Source organism: Protopterus annectens, chromosome 3.part0 (assembly GCF_019279795.1).
Source record: "Protopterus annectens isolate FY-2018-M chromosome 3.part0, PAN1.0, whole genome shotgun sequence".
Lineage (NCBI taxonomy): Eukaryota > Metazoa > Chordata > Ceratodontiformes > Protopteridae > Protopterus > Protopterus annectens.
The window spans coordinates 1862391870-1862412297 of record NC_056731.1 but is presented as its reverse complement, the minus strand read 5'-3'; positions in this window follow the sequence as shown (position 1 = coordinate 1862412297).

Genomic DNA, 20428 nt, shown 5'->3' with positions numbered 1-20428 from the left:
TAACAAATCTTCAGCCATCCTAAGCATCCACCTTTGAGGCGTAGGATCCTGATCAAAAGGTGTCTGTGCTTGCCATTTATTTTTAGCTGGAGCCTTAGTCATTGCCTTAGAATGCAAAACTGAATCCATATTTACATGAAGCTGTGAAGGCCTGAAAACTCCCTCAGAAGCCGGTACCTGCCTACCGGCTCCGGACCCAACCGAGGGAGTAGTATCCGAAGGCCCATACCCTGGCAATTCTGAAGGCCCCATCAGCTCAACACTGGAGTTGGTACAGGCAATTGGTTCAAAAGAGGTGGATGACAGGGGTTGCAAAGGTGCCTCACTGACGACCGACGAACCAGCAACTGGCAATAACTGAGTAATATCCTCTGCTTTGGACCTCGGAGGCCTGTCTTTATCTTTGCACCTCTTACACACACCAGAAGCCGGAAAAGAATCCGAAGACATATTATAATTAAACCTTTTACCAAAATAGTAGAAGGCAAAGTTGTACCTACGCCTAATAGTACGCTGATTAAATCTGGCACAAAACCCACAATTAGCAACGTCGTGCTCAGGCCCCAGGCAGGGAATACAATAAGAGTGAAAATCCCTATGAGGTATTTGTTTCCCACAAGAAATACAATTATTAACTTTTTCTGACATCTGACTGGAGCAAGAAAAAGACCTCCCCAATGGGGTACTTATCTTATAAAATGAAAAATCCTGGAAGTAAATCCAAAAACAGACAGGAGTAGGCCGACTGGCATCAGTGAACTGCTCAGGGCACCGCGCGGCAAGAAAGCAACCTCAGCTGATGCCCAGTCCAGACTTTGGGATTCTGGCCGATCGAGGGCTGCTGCTGGCAGGAAGAACCCTACAGTCATGACTGCAACAGTGAACCACAAAGAACATCATATATTCTTTCACAAGATAAACCAGCACCGAGGGTTCTAGAATGCAGGAAACAGTAAGTACGGTGAATAGTAACAGACAACAACACAGGGGCTTTTAGATTGAAAAACAAAATTTAAATTGACATTTCCCTGGTTATTTAATCATCCGAAAGAATCATCTACTCACCTTGTAACTCACAGAAGAAGTTGTTATCCTGAAAACAGTGTTTATCAGGTGGAGGCATTTCTAAATGTCTTGCAATATTTTTAGATATTTATGCCTAAAAATTTAAAGCAAAAAAAAAAAAAAAACGTTTCAGCCAGCTTACCTGACACTGCTTGTGTACCTGCTGTGACTCAATTTATGGTGATGACATAAGGTTGGGGGGCTGTCATTGCCTTTAACCTTATTCCAGGAAGTTTTAACACATCAGCTGAAATACAAAATCATAAAATCAGAGAATGGACATTGAAGTAAATAATATTTCATGAATAAATGGAGCTGTGAAATCTTATTCATGAAACATTACTGATGACTGATAGACCCTCATGACTGGTTACAATGTATGTACAAACCTAAAAAAATAAATAAATAAATAAAATAATAACAATAAAAAATACATAGGCATTCCCACTTTTATAGTTTGTGTAGTTTGCTTGCATGTGAATTGGGCATGTCATTACGACCAGCAATGAACAGCAACCAGTAGTCATACCTCTCAACCTCTTAGCACAAGAAATCTTATCAAAGCCTGAAATAATGGGGGACAGAGGCTCAAAAATAGGTACAGATTTTAAATATTGCTCTTATAAACTTAGAAATTAGATAGAGAATAACAGGTTTTGTGTAAGCATCCATTTTCTGAAGGATATATAGTCTGAAACTCAAATGTGTGCCATTAGTTAGAGAATTTAGTAATCAGTTATTTGCCAAAAAAACACAAATTTTATAGGTTCATAGGTGTTATGAGAAACAGACAGAAAATATGAGGCAAAATCTGGACATTCTGCGAAAATCTAGACAGGTGAGAGGCATGCCAGTGGTCTAAAAATAAATATTAATCCAATGTATTCTGTGGGGGAGGGGGGCAAAGCTGAGAAAGGAAAGGTTCCATCCCTGACTTTATGTCACTAATCAACATCAGTCATACCCCCACATCAAGAAGGGGGGGGGGGGCATCACTTGTGACACTGTGTTTTTACAGTACTATTTTCTCAGTAAATCATTAATTTATGTTAAAATAGGACTGCATCACTCACTTGCCACCAATGTGCATTCTGTTTTTTTAGTTTATGCGTGATCTTTAAGGGGCTGATTAGAGGTCAGAACTGATTTGTTAGTCACAATTCAGGAGCAACTGTAACAACAGTTCGCAGCTCACAGTAGCTCACTGAAAAAAAAATAGATATATGTTCTGGTCAAGCATTAAAATGATTTATTTATTTAAAATATATCTTCAAAATGTATTAAAAATATTTATTGTGATGCAGAAATGCCTATGATGTGCTTGCATACATATTGTATATGAATATATATATATATATATATATATATATATATATATATATACATATATATATATATATATATATATATATATATATATATATATGTGTGTGTGTGTGTGTGTGTGTGTGTGTGTTGATGTAGTTTCATTATCACATTATATGAGCTGGGGAAATGGTAATGTAAGATGATAGTTACTGAATTTATGAAAGGGTTAACTGCAAATGCAGTTGCAGCTGCTCTGGGATTTCCTAGTAATGTTCTGAGAAGGGAGTGCCCCACCCATACTTGAAGCTAAAAGGTAACAGTTCAATGATATAAAGGGAAAATTATGGGGAAGATTCCCTATAATGAACTGCAGTACAAAGTAGTGAATGTTGAGTGCATTTGAAGCAATGGATGTTGTGTATTGCAAAGTTGTAGCTGGGAGTCCTTGCCCGAGAAAGCAGGTACATGGCATGATAAACTACACTGCAAGATGAGAAAAGAAGCCTGCACTATATGGAGTCAGAAGCTAACAGGCTAATATGAACTTTGGGAAATTATTGCAGAGTGTTTTTTTTTTTTTTTTTAAGAGAATTGGGCCTAAGGAAGTCTCTGGAGTGTCTTCTGAAAAAGGTACTTTTTAGTATTGTTGCAGGAAGCGTACAAGTTTATATAAGACTATATTTTCATGTAATTGTGGGTTGAAAGAAGCAAGCCAATGTTGCAGTCTCGTTAGAACTGCTTGTTGAACTGTTTGAAGTCAAGTGCTGTCCTTTTTAAAGTGGAATTTGTATACTGTTCTGGCAGAACAAAGCATTTTAAGTTAACTTTTGTATTCATAATGGAATTAAAATATGTATGCAGAGTTCTGTTGAAAACCAATTCCTCCAATTTGTTGAAGTGTTGGTGAATGTTACTAAAACTGGTCTTTGAGTTAAATTCCCAGTGGTGTGTCAACGGTATACAGCTCTGTTTGTGTATATGGCTTTACACTGATTTATTTGCTGGCTGCAGTCAAGCTACAAAAATAAATAAATAAGTACAGATGGATTTTGCAGAGGGGCAAGCCCCTGCCTCCACACCTACCTGAAAATTTGCTAATTCTGAGATTGCACAAACAATGGCTAATGGAAAGTCTCCCTTGCCCTCAGTGTTCTGCAGATTCACTAAGAACATTGCAAACCTTTCAGTAAAACAGGGAATCGACTAAAAATAACCACTGATTTCTCCTATAGACGAGAAACATTTTGATTTAATGGCATGATTCCCCTTATGTATGTATGGTTGTATTTAATCTTAAAAAAAAAAAGAGGGTGTTAGAGATGGATATAGTAGTAATGGTAATTATCTTCTTACAGTGGTTTGATGTTATTTGGTTCACATTTTTTTCCAGATAAGTCCCAGCTGGAGTGCATAGTACAGAGGGGTACCTGTTCTATTTATCAAGCCTTCATACGTGACAATTATAGTGATTACTCTCACTCTTCAAATCCACTTTTTTTTTTTTTTTTTCCAAAAAAGACAAAGGACCCAAACCAATATTAGATGTAAATTGCCTAAATAACTTCATTTTAATGAATCCTTTCATATGATTGTGGTGCAGTCAGTCCTTCCTTGTCCAGTAGAGAGAGAGAGCGCAAGACCGTCAGAGTGAGTGTGCTCTTTGGACTTCCTGGACACCTATGTCCACATTGAGTCTACAAAGGAGCCCAAATAGTGTCACTACTTCCATGTGAGAACCAGTTATCTATTCCAGATCTTCCACCAGCCCTGACTATAATCCCCAGGTTGTTTACCAAATTCAGGTCTTTAGTAGTAGCCCACCAGAGGTAGCAGGTAGCCAAAGTTTTTCCATATCTGGACGACTAGCTCTTACCTACTCAAGGGGTTCAGGCTCTGACAAGGGAGCATCTGATCAAGATATTCCACTGTTAGCATTGCAATGAACCTTTTAAAGTTTTATTTGAAGTTTCATCATTGACTATATCCTAAACTCTGTTGTTTTCTGGGCTCAAGTACCACTGAAGGACACAATCCCATGTTTACCTGATTTTGAGAGAGTTTCAGTTCATCTAGGTCTCTAGATCTCATTCTGATAGTTCCACATACCAGACTTCACATGATGATGTTAGAGGACTTTTATGTGGTAACCATTTGAAATGTTGGGCCCCACTAGAGTGAGTCCTGAGACACCGGGACCGATGGCTGAAAGATCAGACTTGCATATACTAAGGCCAAGATGCTATTTCTCAGAATGTTCCCTTTTCTGTGTGGTATGGTGATCTCAGAGCTGGGATATAGTTTGGGGTGTGCTGAAGGCTTGGCCACCCCCAACAAAAACAAGTTTTAATAAGAAGAGTGATTTTTGAGATTTGCTGTTCTGTCTTCTTTTGCAGCTTTTTGGCACTCAGCATTTTGAGTGCTGACATTTCAGTAAGGAGCTGTTTTATATAATAGAGCCAGAGCCAGTTCCCCAACAAGTTCAACTTTCAAGGGTGTACAACAGGTACCTACAATAGTAGATGCACCTCCTAAACTTGATAAAAAAGCAGTCCGTTTTAGTTATCCTGTCTCACTGCAGTAGTTGACATGGATATGTATGCCCTAGGATGAGAGGAGTCCTTATAATGGGCAAATGGATCAGTGTGTCTTCAAAGTCTGCTCTGTATATTGGTAGTGTAGAGCTGAAAGCAGTCTTCCTTACTCTCCAAATCTACCAGGATTCCCCCCTGTCAGGAAGTATATGCTAAATTATTAAAATGCAAAAACTTCAACATTGAAGTGATCAGTGTCAGCATTTTGGAAATTAACATATTCCAAAAGTCAGAAAATCAAAATTAATCACAGAAGGCAACATGCAATTTCCTTTCATGATTTGATCACCAAAACACCACCACACATTCAGTTCAAATTAGTCTGAATAGTGGTAATGTTATAGAAAGGGTTTTCAGAGTTAAGGTGCAGGGTTATGATTAGTAGGTATTAATAAGGTGATGCAGAGGGGTGCCTTACCTTTGAAGAAAACTTTCCATAACACTACCCCCAAATGTGCTGTAATGTCAAAACCTTCACAATAGCCAAATATTTTGGCATTGATTTCCCAAAATCCGCACTTGTTTTACTGGCACACATTCAATGTTGAGTTCATCCAAAATTATTAATATTTCAATGAATGGAGCACAGAGTCCCATTTCAAAGTCACTAACTCCATCAAAAAGCAGCTGATTCAAGAGTGAATGACCTCCCACCCCCAAGAATACAGTTGGAACATCAGCAAATAGGAGGAACTTGGTCATCCTTTCTTGTGTCAAAAAGTTGAGAGGGTGGGAATGACCTCTTCGGGCAGACTACTTTCTTGTAGTAAATCATGCTCTAGACAATGCTAACTTTGCAGCGAAGAGTCCATCATTGTTTACTGATGCTTCGAGTGGTTTCTCGGCCCCTCTGTCTCATAACTTTGTTCTAAAAATTGGACAAAAGCTCTGCTATGACCTATTTGCCTCTCCAGCCAACAATAGAGATAGAAGCTAATTTTCCTTTGTCCCAGTACTGTTAGGGTGCTCCAATGGCACTCTGGTTAATAAATGGCCCCCAAACTCCTTTATGCAATTTTCATGCCCACGAATGCCAGTTTACCATTTAGATGCCACCATTATTGTCTGCTCACTTTCTATTAGTGGGGTGGGAACTGGTCATTGTGCAGTCAGTATCTATATTTTCTAGCCTAACTCTTACCCTACCTTCTGAAATAATGGACTGTTATGCCTTCTCCTGTGGGCCTGTGCATTCACACTCATGCCCCATGAAAGCTGCCCTGCTGGTGTGGCTCGGCAAAGTGAAGCACACATCCATGGCCCACAGTGCTACATATCATGCATCTCTTTCTTCAATAGCGGTTGGCATCAGTGTACTGGACCACAACCATTTACTCCCTTGTTTGTCTTTTGCAACACCAGAGATTCTCCTTGATCTCATGTCACTATTGGGTCATCCCTTTTTGTTTCAGAGTTAGGCACTCTATTCCGTTATTTCCTCCGATTTAAGATTCATTTAGAAAATGAAGAGTAATATAAAGGCTTGAATGCAGTCCAGATAACCAGAGCTCAATGTTGGAAGAGCTGGTGGTAGTGGGGGGGGGGGGTAAATGAGAGTAAGTGGGCTGATACTGGTTTACCCATCCAGGGAGAAGAATGGTGGTTCTGATCCTCTGTTTGCCACTAAGCAAGAAGAGGATTGACAAGTATCGGACATGCCCAAAACTGGAGAAATGGGCTTAGTTCTGTCAACCTGGTGATGGTCGCCTGTTGTAGCGGGTGTGTAGAGTAATGCAAATGGCAGTAGAATGTTTAACAAAACCTTTCACAGTTTTGCAGGTGCTCATGGTATCCACCAATGGTGGGATAGAGGGGTGTTTGAGACCATAAGCCTGAAAGCTGTATTGGCTGTATGGCCTCTGTGATCAGATCTGAGTTATTCCTCCATCAGAGTCCATCCTGCAGCTATTTGTAATGGTCATGGTTTCATTTTCCCTTGTCTGGCTTCATTAGATGTCTATATAAAGGTTTTATTGAAGGGTACATTCTAATTTAGACCCTCAGTGAAAATTTGTACTGCGAGAAGGTGATCTTGCCTGACTTTGAACCCACAGTCTCTGGTAATTCTTTCTTAGAACACTTACTCCTCATGGCTATGACTTCTGGCCGGAAAATTTTTGAGGTGGCTGCGTTATCTGCTGCTTGTTTATATTTGGTATTTCATAGATATATGGTCATGCTGCACACTAAGCCCGCCTTCATGACAGTGGTTGCTAATGATCTTGAATAAGTATTTACATATTTGCGAGTTTGTCTGCAGTATTTTGACCATGGAGAGCATGTCTTGCATTGTATAGACATGCAGCAGCAGGTGAGGTTTATTTTGCAGTATCAGAAGCAGTCCGAAATGATAGTAAGCTGTTTTTCAAGAGAGAACTAAATCGGAAGGTTTGCAAGGTTACCGTAGGAAAATGACTGCCTGTTTTTATATTCAGTTATGTATTAATAAATATAAAATACACCTCATACTTCAGTGTCAATGGATCTTTCAGCTAGAGCAGTTGCCACATCCAGTTTTTAATAAACATTTCTAAATGATTATCACTACATCAGCTACTTTGCCTACTTTTAGCACTTTAGGAAGGTTCTACAAGACTGATGTTATGTCAAGGTCTAGGTCTTGTGTGGGAGCCACTATAATAAAAGGGATGCTATCATGACAGGGTCTAACCAGCAGGATTTACTTGCATCTGTTTTCTGCTGTTACAGAGCTTGGCCTTCCTATTATCAGATGTGAAAGTTAGGTACTTGCTATAATGACAGATATGAGAGAGAGGTTGAGTGAGAAAACGGGTCCACCATCTGTAACATGCCTATTTAGGTTTAAGTAGTTTCAGCAATTTGATTTTAATTCACTGTGCACAAACAGCTTGTATGAGGAACAGTTCTGTCATTGACATATTTACTTGAAAGAATCTTCATGTGAGTAAGAGGGTACAGCTACATTCCTATGTCCTCTCCTAGTGAAGCTGTCAATGCTTAGAAAGTGGCTGATGATATATAGTACTGCTGTGACGGGGAGGAAAGTTGTGCCCCATTTAATATAATTGATTAAAGTTTTTTGGCATGGTCCAGGAACATAATTGGCTAATACCTTTTAGGAAACAAGAAATAGAAATGATCCCAGATGAAAGGTAGATGCAATAACATGAAAAGGGCTGGGTGTGAGAATATCAAACATGGTGGCTTGAGAATAGGCTTAGCTGCATGGCTGCAAGGTTGTTGGCTAACCAAATGAAGCCTGTGAGAAGGGCCATAGCCAGTTTTTGGTTGTGTTACAAGATTTTTTTTTAAAAGACATTCTTTTCTTATGTGTGCCTAGTCTTAGTAGAGCAGTTTTTTCAGAGACTGCTTCCATAAACATCAAAAGATAAGTTAAGTAATTTGATTGTTGTGGTAATAATTGACCTTTGAGCTCACGTTGATGCTACAGGGTAAGGTGACATACCCTTTTATTACCAGGGTCACTGATTTCCATTTTCTGATAAAAAAAAAAAATTGTGTGTGTATATATGTGTTTATAATCTGTAAATCTCAGTTTTTGGGCAGCATATTGGAAAAATAAGGGAAGTTCATGGAGTTTGTCATTTTAGGCAATAGATTTCATTTACCACACTATACATTTCTTCTCATATTTGCAAGTACTATCAGCTTGTTTTATTGTGTTCTGCAGTTCGAATCTCTTTTAATTTTGCATACAGATGCCCTAAAAATTATAATGAAATCACTGTAATGACCAGAAATTACACTTAAAATCGCTGGTATAATTCTCAGGGACCATCTCCTGAACATGGAATTTCACTTTGAGAATAGTAAACCATTGTCCCCTAGTTATTGCATTGGACAAAAGACTCTTGTTTATCACTCATTTCAGTTCAACTGTGAGTTACGGAGAAGATTCATCATATTATCAAGGCCTTTAACAACTTGTCATGAGAATGTCATCTCCGATACAACAACTAAGGACTTAATATTGTAAGTTTAGAGGATATGGATAAACTGTTTAACATAGACTGACGTTGTAATAAGAACAGTAAATTGTCTGTTTATTGGTTGATATTCATGCATGACTTGCATATAGTGGTTGCTTAGTGTAAGATGCATCTTCAAGATATGGATATTGAATAAATAAGAGGAGACCTTGAAATATTAAAACAAAGCAGCTTATTAGACTGTATTAGCCTATGGGCCATTCTTGTATGTGATGTTATCCTGTGTTATAATCTTTGTGCTGTTTTAGTAGAATATAATGGGCATTAGACAGGTCTATACTGTTGGCATACAGATAAATATATATATATATATATATATATATATATAAAATTTATTTTTTAGATGGGGAATGTGAAAAATGTGAGACTAAGTAAAATATAGTAAAGAAGTGGCACAAAGTATGGTCGATTTGTAATACTAAGAGCAGTAAATCAAATACTGCTGAGCTCTGTAAAGCATGCAGAATTTCTAATTCTATTTTTTTTTTTCCTGGTTGACTTTATATGGCCAACATATTTTAGCTTTTTTTTATTTTCCTGTTTGGTTGCATATTTTAGAGAACTGATAATTGAACATAAAAAAATACCTTTGCTGACATTTAGGAGGCCAGAATTGTGCATCAAGCTTTGTAGAATAATGAATGGAATTTAGATATCTTTTTTAGGTCTATGAAAGCAAGAGAAGACTCCTCAGCATATTGAACAATTGGGGAATGACCACAGAATGTTTTTCCATACAGTTGGCAAAAGTAGGGGAACAAGTACTGAGCCTTCATAGGTTCATAGGAGCCTACTAGGCTAATGGCTTAAAAGCCATTACAAACCTCTCCAATATAACCTGATTTTACCAAAATTATGGTCCCTGGGGGTAATGACTTGAACACTTTACATATTGCCCCTGTCCATATGGGGACATGGGCACTACTGCAGGTGTGAATTTGCAATTTCCCATCCATTGATCCAAATTGTATTTGAAGAGGTCCAGTAAGGGCTCTGTTTAATGTGAATAGAGAGCCCTCCTCAAAGAAGGATAATCTCCGAGATGCATATCTGTATCTTCAGCATGTTTTGAATGAGTTACTAAGTTTAGATCCCTAGATCAGGTGAATCTTTTGCTGCGTGCCTTGTGGATGTGTTAGCAACTCCATCAGGGCTGAATTTTTGTGTCTTGTATGTAAGGAATGTGTCACCCCTTAATAGCTGGTAGGAGACCAAGTAAAGTGAAGCCCCTATCTGCATATGACTTGTTTATAACCTGCGTTTTCTTTGTGAGGAACCTTAGGCTGCTCCAACTGTTGTAAGCGCCTAGTCCAGTACATGCCAAATGGTGCATTGTACTCTATTATTGGTCTAATGAGGGCTGAATACAGTGGGATTATAACTTCCTTGGATCTGTATGCCATACCTTTACTTATAAAGGTGTTCCACGTAGGATTTCCTCACCATTGTGGACACAAGGCTGTCAAAATTCAGGCTGTGTACCTAGATCTTTGACATGTCTTAGTGGTGAGTTATTAATGTCATAATTTGCAGTGGTATTTGACTTCCTAAAGGATATGATGATGATGTATTTTTTCAAATTTAGTTTTAGGCCATGGCTCTGGCACCAATCATTTGTCTAATTTTTAGACCTTGCTGAAAGGATATGTAAATCATTGAGGAATTCAGTGATTGGCCCCAGCTTGCAGTTGTCAGCAAACATTGTCATTCACAGGCCTTCCACATTAGCCTCTACTTCAGAGAATTATATTCTGCACAGGAGTAGTCCAAGCACTTGTACCCTGTAGTTCACCACTAGTAACTGGCCTCGTACTGGATCGGGATTCACCCACTTTAACTCGTGTCCTATCCATGAGTCAATTGGCCAGCCATCTGGTGACACACGATTTTGTGTCCAGTTTTGTGAGTTTATTTATAATGCCCAACGGAGAACTGTCATATGCCTTGGGTAGGTCAAGATACGCAGTACACACTCTTTACTCTCATCATGGCCCTAGTGACTTTCCACCAGATTTAGTAGGCATGACCTTCCCGTGACAAAGTAGAAATGGGTCCGGTATGGTGTTTGGAGGTTTCCTATGTCATTATTAGGTCCATGATTATTCCTTCCATGGTCTTTCATGTAAGACTAGTCGGTCATGAATCCTTAATTTCCTGGGTCAGTTGATGTATTTTCTTTATGCAGAGGGATGACTGTTGCTGTTCTGCACTCTAACAGGACAAAGCCAGACTGGAGGCTGTGGAAAACTGAGATCCTAATTGGTCTAATAGGTCTTGATTCAAGCTGCGTAAGAGGCAACCTGGTATATCATTGGGCCCCACTGAAGCTGTGTTTTTATCTTTAGAGACTGCATTGGCAATCTGTTTTTTGGTGATAGCTGATGGGGGAGTGGTGGAGGCCTTTTCTTGGGAGAACTGTGGGGGTGGTGATGAGGTAAAATTTGAGCTGAATTTATAAGCTAGCTATGTCTTCTGGATGAGTATAGGGGATGCTGTCTGACTAATTCTGCACATTGTTGGGTGTTCCCCTTAAGACTGGCTGTAACTGAAAAATACCTTATGGTGTGGTGGCTATTTTTTTACCTCAGTCTGCTTTCAGAGACTTGCTCATTCCCAAATTTGCTTATTTAGACTAATGAGGGACATTTTGCTGTGGTGTGCACATTTCCTCATGCTTCACAACAGGATTTTTTCTTTTGTTGTACAACCTATTAATACCAGGATTCCACCACAGTGGCTTGTTTTTGCGATTTGATCTGGGTTTATTTTGTTCTGATACTCCATTTCTATACAGTTATTTATATGGTCATACAGGGATTTTGTGTGTGTTCTGGGTTTGGGAGAGCTTGGAAACTAGCTATGCCATCACTTAATAGGAGGTAGTTTGCCTTAGAAAAGTTCCTAAAGTTTTTGGGGTTAGGTGGGGGGACTAATATCCCTTTAATGTCAAGGGAGACCACTTTGTGATCTGATCTTATCAATAAGAAGATGAGGGGATTGATGCAGTGCTCTCCCTTATTGTAAGTACTAGATCTAGGGTATTTGTTCCCCAACTGGGAGTGCAGACTAGCTGTATATATGTATTTGCTTATTTACATCCAAACATCCATACATACAATTACTGGAAAAGTCTGACTGGGTATAAGCTCATTTTCAGCGAAGGCTCAGGGAGAAAAACACCAAATTATTACAAAACATTTTAAGAACAATAGTTTTACAATCTTCAAAAATAAAAGAAAAACTGCAGTTTAAATAATTATAACAAATTAGACCATATAAAAACCTTGGTTAAGACTCTATACAAGGTATATCACAATCCTTTAATATTTACAGAAATTTTAGATAATTTGTAGAGAAAGTAAAGGTAAGTTAGTCTAAAAAAATGGGAATTGCAATATGACATGAGAGAAAACCGGGTTATGGTATATTTAGACAGAGAGTCAGGGAAGAGAATTTGTTAGTAAGGAGGTATAACGAATGAAAAGGGACTTGTTCACATTTAGGGATCTTGTTTATCTTGGTCTTGAGTAAGAACAAAGCCAAATTTTAGCTAGGACGTCTTTCAGAGTGGTTTTGAAAGATGGGAGGGTATAGACCTGATGGATACAGGTAAGACAGGCCTTGGCAACACAGACAATGCCCAGCAGATCTGATAGGTTTGGTGACAGGAGTTTTTGGTCACTGGACTGCAATGACTGACTGGGAACATAGTTGTGTAGAAAGTTTTATTTAGTGCTAGACAGGGAGATGGATGCCGGATACCTTTATAGGTGGTAAGAAACTGTGTAGTTAGTTGATGTGGCAGTTCTAATGAATTTCGGCTTTAGTGCTGTACAGTAGTTTCTGAAAGGGGTATGTGCTGCACATTTGTTATAGGTATTGTTCATATCTTAATTTTTGTGAAGCCTGGAGTTAGTAAGGATGGGAACACTATAAAGAAGAGTGGGGAGGAGAAGTAGTGGCAAGTATAGTTTTAGTTGTATCGTTGAAAAAGTTCTGGCTCTGTAAAGCATCCCTAGTTTTTTTCTTGTACAGTTTTGCATATGCATTTGCTATAAGTTACTTCAATGGTTGCATTATCAAGAGAGAGGACTTAATTTTTTTTTTCGTGAGATGGATTTTGGGATGTAAAGTTGTAATTAATTTTTTTTTTTTGGGGGGGGGGTAAGCATAACTTGTGAGTTACAAAGCCATATTTCAGTGTCTGTTAAGGCTTTCTGAGTGATTTTTTTTTGGAGGTGTCCGATATGCAAATGAGTTGAATCATCAACACATTTTATTAGGTGACCTATAGTGTGGATATATAGAGGGTGTTGGTGATCATCAACACATTTTATTAGGTGACCTACAGCTTGGATATATAGAGGGTGTCGGTGAAAGTAATAAGAAGCGCTGCTTAACTGAATTTTGGTGTTACTTTGCTGTAAGGAGAAATGTGGTATGTATTGGAGAAATATTAAAGCAATACCACCATCTTTGCTCTTTATACAGTCATTACAGATATTATAGCCAGGAGGTATAACGTCTGCGTCATTTATGCCCAGTTTCTGTTACTGCAAGAGCATCAGGCTTATGTTGGGTAATCCAGGCATATAGTTGTCAGTTTTATTTCTTACGTTTCTAACATTTATTGTAGCAAAACTTGGATCACCAGAGTTTGTGGATTGGAAGTATGGATAGGTGGTTGGGATAGTGTGACAGATGCTGAGAGATTTTGAGTCGTAGGATGAGAGATGGCACAGTAGGAGAAGAACAAAAGGTAAGCTGAAGAGTAGCATAATTAAGTACAGGAATCTGTAGTTTATAGATGTCTGGTAGTAGGGAAGCGGCAGCGAAGAAGGAAACGAGTTGTTGCAGGACAGTAGGAGATTTGGTGATGGTGGATTCTAAAAACTAGAAAAGAATAGGTAAGGAGAGAAGTGTTTTCTATAAAAGAAGGAAGTTAGGTTGTTCTGATATCTCTTCTGGAATGTAAAGAATAGAAGGATATCAAATGCTAAAGTATAATAATGCAGTCAAAATAAGAAATAAGGGTTTATTTGAGAAAAGATGATGCAGTGGAATAGATGGGTACTGTTACAGAGGGCTGTGATTTTATGAATGGATATAGTACAAAGCAGTGTGGGAGGGAACAAGATATTTCGGAATGGGGCTAAAAATTAAATTGGGAAAGGGAAGAATGCAATAAATACAAGTATGCTCATTTGGTGTCTGTCTGTCTGTCGAGCTTCTCACCCTTGGGTCAGTTAACAACCTGGAGCAATTGGTTGATAACCAGAACAAAGCAATTAACTAACAAAGAGATGGAAATAAAGCAGGTTATGTCATGTCCTGAGACTAAATAACTGGTATAGGCAGTGTAGTCTACTGGTCAAGCATAAGGGGACAGCGGCTAACTTAGTAAGAGCTCTTTATCCTTTATGTAGGTAATGCACCTTTGCATTTTGCTTTTTCATTTTCAGTGGGTGGTCAGAACATATGAAATGTATTACAGCCATGCACTTCCAGTGTGCTTTGAACCATGTTTCAGTAAGACATCAGCATCCTTCAAGGTGAGGAGAGCTTCTAGGTAGTGCAATTTCTTGTTGACTCGTAGCATAAACAGGAACACCTTTACCTTGTTCTGAGTAGTTTTTGCCATGTTGGATGGTATGTCTATTTGGCAATGACTAAAAAAGGCACTATACAGATGGGTAATGTTTTGTCCAGTATCCAAAAGCCTAGTGGTGTTAGGTGAATTCCATCCTTGGCAAAGCAGTATGGCCTGTCAACTGTTTCTCCCAGGCTGACAACTATTGGTCCCCTTTAAAATGACACCAGTAGCTAAGCCAATTAGTCAATCATTTTCTGTTGGTATTGTGGCATAATTCTTGGAGATGATAGAATGCTGGTCAGTGCTAGGCCCATACCTCCCTGTGACACATTCTCAGAGCTCAGTCATGTTTCTCTCCATGTAGTCCAAGGAGGTACATCTTGGGCCATTCAAGCCTACATGGACTATGACCTGAGTCCTATTGGTACCTAGTGTTAAGTGACCTGAGTGCTTGTGTGATCTGGTTGATTCTGGGCACTGACAGGCAACTAAATGTAACCTTCTCTTTATCCAACCTGGTAATAGTGACATCAGTGTGTCTCCCAGTGAAGTGTCCTATGACAAAATATTGGGTTGTGTTGTGTTTTGCCTTATGGGCTTAGTCGTTGAGACACATTTTGAGATGTGGCTTTGTGTTGTGATGGGAATTGTCATGTTTGTTTGCATGTGAAGTTTCTTAAGATTGCACCTGAGAGGCCTTTGAGGTTTGGATAATTTTACATGTGAGTACTTCCGCATATGTGGGTCTGTGTTTGGTCCTTTGGGTCCAGTGAGTGGTATGTGTGAGTCGCTGACAATCTTCTTTTTGTCTGTAAACGAGCGTCTAGCCTCCAGTGTCAAATGTGTAACCACATCTCTTGCATACTGTGTATATGTTTGCTCAAGAATCAAGTGGTCGTCAGTGTACGAGACAACTGTTACATTGCCTCAGGATGCCCATGTCCACCAAGCTGGATGAAGAGATAGCCAGTAAGTGCATATCCATGGTTGCAGGTAGTAATTTGTACTTTGCAAGGAATAGGAGTGGAGGGTGTTTGTAATGAGGGATGGGTGCTTACTTGGTGTAATCTGCAGCTAACATATCCAGCGATACTGCTCAGTGCCCAAACCAGATGCTGTTTTGAGCAGCAATAGTCCTGGGAGTTCTAATGTAATGTAGACCTAAATAGTCCTAAGTAAATGGGAAATGCTGCTCATGACACAAGCTAGTTCCTCCATGAGTAGGTAGCATGGGACTGAGGTAAAGTTCTGAGGTTGTTTTTATAAGGAAGTTTCAGCTTCTGTTGATTGCATATATACAAGGCACCACTAACTGCAGATGCACAAAGAGCAGCTTAAGGCTTGTATACAAGCATAAAAAAACAAGTTTAACACTGGCATTAGGGCTTAGTTAAGCACACAATAAGCTTTCCACCAGCAACTCGCAGCTCAGATAGGTGAAATCAGTCCTCTCCTGCTGCAAGAGTGCAGACTTTGACCCTCCTAATGTAAAGTGATTGGTTTGCCCCACAAGTGTAAGGAATCGCAAACATATGCCTAATACCATTTTTTTAAATCGCTAGATATGTGTTTAAATGCAGAATAGCAGCCCTTATAGCAGTTTGAAAATACAACTGTAAAGAAGTGCAGAAAAACAATAAGTAGCACTGAAATTTTTCACAGTATAATGAAAACCAGCAATGCAAGTGCAAAATTATAGTTTTGTTTGTCTTGCCAAGGATGGCTTTTGACATTGGCAAAATCTCAGTCTATATTGTTGCCAACTGATAAGCGGCTCTGAATAAATGAGTCTTGTGGTTCAAGAATCTGGGGAAGCTTGGCCTTTACAGCATCTGCCATCCCAGTGGACTGACGAGTCCTTCCTGTTAGCCTGTAAAAAAAAAAATATGTAGCGACTCCTGGTGTTTTTGAGTCTATTGGGATTTCTTCACCAATCCCTTACACTGGCTGATCAATTACTGAGTGCAAGAATGGAACCAGAGAACTGCATGAGCCTCCCACAGGGTTAGAGTTGCTGGTGCCATGTCAGACTCCAAGCCGGTCACAAGCGGTGTCCCACAGGGCTCAGTCCTGGGCCCCCTCTTGTTCGGCATCTACTTTTCAGAAGTGCAGGCAAACATAGGAGGATTGTGGCTGACAAAGTTTGCAGATGACTGCAAACTGGGCGCCATAGTTGAAAATCCATCAGACACGGATATCCTTCAGAGAGGTCTCATAGAAACGGATAACTGGTGCCAGAGCCATGGCATTAAGCTAAACGCCAAAAAATGTATAGTCCTACCCTTTGGTAAAAACAAGGTAACCCCAAGTTACCACATAGGTGGCATTAAGCACAGAAGAGGTTATCAGGGACCTGGGGACCCAAGTTGACAGTAACCTTTCTTTTGACACTCACATTGCCAAAGTGGTTAGGAGGACCTTCTACATTGCCCACCTGATTATGAAGGGATTCACATCCAGATCAAGGGAGGTCATTGTTCCCCTGTACTCTTCACTTATCAGACCAATGATTGAGTACAATGCCCCATTCGGAATGTATCTTACCCGACACCTGCAGCAATTGGAAAGACCCCAAAAGTTCCTCACCAAAAGGATAAAGGGGCTCAAAAATATGCCATATGCTGCCCGACTGAAGAAACTCCAGCTCTATTCAGTCACATACCGTATGCTCAGAGGTGACCTGTGCCTGACATACAAGGCCATGTCCAACCCGGAATTAATGGACATGCTCCACCTCAAAAAATCCAAATCCACCAGAGCCACAAGAGACTTAAACCTCAACACGGATATAAATAGGACATGCTGGAGGGATAGATTCATCACCCAGAGACTCCCTATGCTGTGGAACAGAATCCCGGTCCATGTGCGACAGAGCACCTCGTTGGCTCTGTTCAAGAGGAATCTTGACCAGTGGATGGGAGATCGTAGGTTTACCCCGGGGATCATCTCTGTATCACTGCTGGACAGAGGCACGGCAAACTAATGGGTATAGTATTCTTCAACCTAAGGGGTGGTGAAAGCCACACAACTCTGGCTAGGCTTATAAATGCCCTAGGGCAGATAGCCTAGTATGAACCTATGAGCCTCGCCATAGTAGCTGAGAAAGCACTGGGAAAGGGGATCTGTAATAGTTTCTAATAAATGAAAAAAAAAAAAACAACTTGAATTTGCAGTCAATTGTTCACCTCAACCTAGTTTGACTTACTTTGCTTATTATGTTATGATTTTTTTATCCCCCACTGGACCTCCGCAAGGACTCCTGTACCTCTGCCTCATCAGCTTATTTGTTTCTGATGGGGCAAGAACCAAGATCCATAATCTGTATGAGGTCCCTGTGATCCATTTATTCCTCTTCAGGGGCCTGCATTGATCATCTACCCAGTTTACTGGTCCTGTGAAGGTCCTGGTACCATCCCTCCTGACCCCCACCCCATAGGCTGCCAGCAGTCTCTCAGTGTTTGTGTTTCATCCATATTATTCCTGAAGAGTGGTGTATGCCCCGCTTAGCCTCCCTATCCTAAGATCATTGTGTTCCTATCATCATTCAGTGAAGTCCATCTTCCCCTGCCCTTTCCTTCTAATGTCTGTGCTACTATTCAAACACAGATTGCCCAAATTATAGTGCAGTTTCATCTCTCTAATGTGGGATCTGGTATTTCAGCAAAACGTTTGACTCTGTCCCCTTTAGGAAGCAGACTGGCTAGGTGAAGCTGTAAGGAGGAGGGGGCAAGTGAAATATAAGGAAGATAAATGGCAAGAAGCAAAAGGTAGTGGTGTGTGGCCATTTGTTTGAGACTGAACAGGAGAGTCAGGTGCCATGTAGGCATGTCTTGTGCAGTGTGCTTTTAGAGCACTCATCTTGGCTATCATGAGAAGCATGGTCAACACAGTCAACCTGTTATGGAAGACAGTATGATTTATATTGTGGGTGTCTAAGAGAATAAAGCTGTAGATATGTGCAAGGAAAACTAATAGTGAGCTTTTAAATTTGTTTGTTAATAAAACATGTAGGCCAATGCATCATTCATTTATCTAAAATAAGAAAAGGGGAAAAAAAATGAGAAATAAAGCATTGCTGATCGTCATCGTGGAGAGCAAACAGCAGCACTCCATTATCAATGCAGGCTGGTTTTCCCAGTCTTAGTTGTGGGCAGCTCCACCAACAGTCACTCACTGAGGCAAGCAGGTTAAAAGTAGCAATGTCTGCAACCTATGGGATAGTCTTTGTGTATATTTGTTAGAGGAAATATATATCCTATAAGATTTTTAACTTGAATGTATCTGTTGACTAAATATGATTCTGAGTTGCACTCCAAAATGCATACCTCCACTGATTTGTCCTAGAAGATTTATACTCTGGTACTATTCTGATTTGATTCTTCCACAAATTCTGTTCTCACTTAATCCTATAACTACTAAAGCTTTTCTTTTAAATGCTTTCTCTCTTTATTGCATCATGTCCTCTGGCTATGCTATATCCATGCTCCCACCTATCTTATTCTTGTGATTTATAATCTCTCTCAATTCACTATGTACCGTTTACTTGTATTGTTGTTAAATTTTGCTAAATGTATGCTTCTCATACGTATTTATAACCTGTTGAATTTTTCTGCTGTACAAATATTTGAAAATTATATTATAAATTCACATGGGATTTTTCTCCCCAGGCATCTGCACAATCTGATCATTCCAGTTAACAAACGTAATTTAAATTGGCACACTTAGTGCTGCTGTTTTTGTAAACCATAGACTACCCTCCCCCAAACAAATGTTAATTGTTTGTGTGTTTGTGTGTTTGTGTGTTTGTGTGTTTGTGTGTTTGTGTGTTTGTGTGTTTGTGTGTACGTACACACACTACCGAAGGCTCCCAATTGAAGATGCAGATTTCCTCAAATACACCACTTAATCAGAAAAATGTCATTTAGGGTTCATAGCAAGGCTACTGATGATGCTTCACCCAAAATTTAGCAAGGCCAGATAAGAGTTGTGAAAATGGGTCTTCAGAGTAGAAAAAGGACCTAAGGTTGATTAGTGACTGCAGAAATGATCCCCCAGCACAAAAAGAGAAAACCAATGGCCAAATTCAGCAAGATGCTGGGATGTATTCCAAGAGGAATACACTTGAAAAAGTAGATATGTTATGTCAAACCACAGCCAGAGAATTGTGCAGTTTTGATGCTTACATCGGGAAAAAGGTAACAAGCTTGTGGAGAAGGTTCAAATGAAGGCAACAAGGTTATTGAGAAGGTTGGAAACAAAGTACAAGAATAATGAAGGTGGTAACTTATTTACTACAAAGAAATATTGAAGGAGGTAAACTTTACTTCAAAGGAATATTGAAGAAGGTAAACTTCTTTACCCAGTTGTAAAGGAAGAAGTGACCGGATATGATATGGATTCATAAGGTAGGTACCTCATCTCACAATCAGTTCATAGTTAAATGCTAGGCTAGCTGCCCTTTTGGACCATTTTAAGTCTAGCCAACACTCTTTCAAAGATGAGAATGGAACCCTGTACCTTGTGTTTCAGACAAACATTTTAAACATTATGCTAACATCCATCCCCTTCAGGTTTATAGGCAAGTACGAAGCTAGCTGCAAGCTGCCATTGTGGACTATTTTAAGCTTGGCCAATTTCCCTTGGTGAGAATCAAACCCTGTGCCTCTATCTGTGATGAAAACAACTTGACCACTATGCCATCTACCAGGTATTCTTCTCTGGGGAAGTGGCTATAGCACCATGCATTACACGCACTGTGTCTCAGCCAGGCTGCACTTCTAAAGAAGATAACTCTGCCGAGCTGGAGACACAATTCAGTTTGGACATCAAGAGGTCTTTATTGTTCAAAAGAGAAGTGGACCAGAATAACAATGAATTGA